Genomic DNA, 2,633 nt, shown 5'->3' with positions numbered 1-2,633 from the left:
TCTAACGATGACCTTCATTTTATCGCTGTTGCAACTTATATGAACAGATTTTACTAGCATAACGACTGACAACATTTTTCCTTTTGACTGATCAGACTGACCTGCACCAGTGTGTTTGGAGCAGCAGAATTGATCTGTTAATTAACACAAACCGTCTGTGAAAAAGCTGAAACATTATGTGCTTCTGATCTTTAACATAAACAATGAAAATGTCACGGTGTGGGGTGGCTAGGCTCGAGAGCCGGTAGGACCCAGATGCAGAGGCGGAGACACGGTTCAGGGACTAGAGGACTTAATACCAAACAAAAGGCGCTGCAGAGCAGGATGACAAAACCAAAAACAAAAACTCACTGTGGCGTGGCATGAAACAAGGAACATGGCATGAAGACGTGAACACCGAGACAAAAGCTAATGGACCAGCACAGGAGGAAGGCAGAGACAAGACTTAAATACAGACAGGGCAGATAAGACACAGGTGAAAACGATCAGGGCAGATACGGACCAAAGGAAGTAAAACTCAAGAAACATGACAAGACAGGAAACCTTTCAAAAATAAAACAGGAAACAGAACCAAACAAGACAGAACAAGAACTAAAACGAAAAACAAGACACAACAAAAACTCAAACCATGACAGAAAAACTACAATGTACGACGGGTGTCGTATTTAACAAAAGAAGGTTTCGATCCTGTTTGTTTTGTGGGCAGGTCTCAACCCTTCAGAGGAGATGCTCATTCATTTAAAAAAACGTTTACTGAACCGAACTGAAATTGGAAACTTTTTTCTTTTTGCAAACAAAGCTTTAACAGCTGCAGCAATAATATAGAGGAACTAAAGAGAAAGTAAAGGATCAACATGTTGCTGGTGTTGGTGTAATTGTTCTCTCCCTGCGTCACAAAGAACGAATTTGCACTTTTTGTATTATCTTTAAAAATACAAAGAAATGAAGATTCTTTCAAACAGTGCTCTAAGTTATTACTCTTCTGTTTCTTAGCTGTTACAATCTTGAATTTCTATTTTTTGTCCAATTTTTCTATTGTTTTTTACATTTTCTAATTATGGCCCGCAGCAGTCATAGACTGCAAGGACCATATTGTAACTGGTACGAGGGTCGAACACTCAAAAAGTCCAAAACGTCGAAAAAACGCGTCAAAACGCCAAAAAATGGGGTCAAAAGTCGCCCAAAGCACACAACGACACAACAATTGTGTAACGGAACAAAAATAAACACACACACGCACAACACCCCCGCACAAACGACAAAATTGTAGTCGCAAAAATGACGACAAAAACACAAAAAAGCCCCAAAAAGCCCTCAAAAGACGGGTTTAAAGCCAAAAAGACATGCCCAGCCTATAGTAAAAGACAGGCCGCATTGAAATACATAGGCCACCTGACTGCAAAAACTTCTATATTGTTTCTGCTTCGTTTCATTATTATGGCCCGCAGCAGTCATAGACTGCAAGGACCATATTGTAACTGGTACGAGGGTCGAACACTCAAAAAGTCCAAAACGTCAAAAAAACGCGTCAAAACGCCAAAAAATGGGGTCAAAAGTCGCCCAAAGCACACAACGAGACGACAATTGTGTAACGCAACAAAAATACACACACACACGCACAACACCCCCACACAAACGACAAATTTGTAGTCGCAAAAATGATGACAAAAACACAAAAAAGCCCCAAAAAGCCCTCAAAGAACGGGTTTAAAGCCAAAAAGACATGCCCAGCCTATAGTAAAAGATAGGCCTCATTGAAATACATAGGCCACCTGACTGCAAAAACTTCTATATTGTTTCTGCTTTGTTTCATTATTATTATTATTACGTTTCTTCTTTCTTACGGATCCGTTGATCGCAAATTCGACCCCCGCCACATACCCGAAAACTCACCAAAATTGCCACAGAGCTGGGATAAATTGAAAATGAATTTTCGGCAAAGAGAACGTCACCCCCCCCACGATGATGACATCACGGCGAGCGTCCCCGTAAAAAAAATGAATGGGCCGAAAATCGTTTATGGGGCCAAAAAAAAATATTTTGAAATACAGTTACGAAACCAAAACACGCGTGTTGGAGATATCCCAAAGAAGTTCTGAAATCATTATGGGATGGCCACACGACCTACGGCTTGGCGGCCATTTTGTGGCGAACTCAGAGAAATGGCGATTTTCGTGTTTTTTCACAATATGGGAAAACGACACTTTTGTTCAAGCGATATTCACGAAATTGCACACACATGCCACAAACACGGATACAAACGAAAACTCGTCCTAGGGATTTTTATCAATCTTTTTGAAACTTCTCGGGCATCAATGGCAAGCTACTGTGGACAAAATGTTGGAATTAGAAGTTGTAGAATTTGAAACGCGTGCGCGTGGCGAATTCGCAACCGTCGCCATTTAAGCTAGCTCGCACATATTTTATCGGAATAGCCTGAAACTGAAATATGCGATACCCTGGCCCACACTGAACAAAACGATGTCACATACGACAAAATCCATAAAGGAATGTGGCCGTGGTAAACAAAAAACGATCGCAAAAAAAAGTGCTGACTCGGCTAAAAAAAAAAATTTCGGATTTTTTTTTAAAGAATCGGCTAGCGAAACCCAGATAACTTGTCGGTATATCAA

The sequence above is a fragment of the Oryzias latipes genome, chromosome 13 (genome assembly GCF_002234675.1).
Source record: "Oryzias latipes chromosome 13, ASM223467v1".
In the NCBI taxonomy this organism is placed as follows: Eukaryota; Metazoa; Chordata; class Actinopteri; order Beloniformes; family Adrianichthyidae; genus Oryzias; species Oryzias latipes.
The sequence above is the reverse complement of the archived record's forward strand: the minus strand, read 5'-3'. Positions refer to the sequence as shown.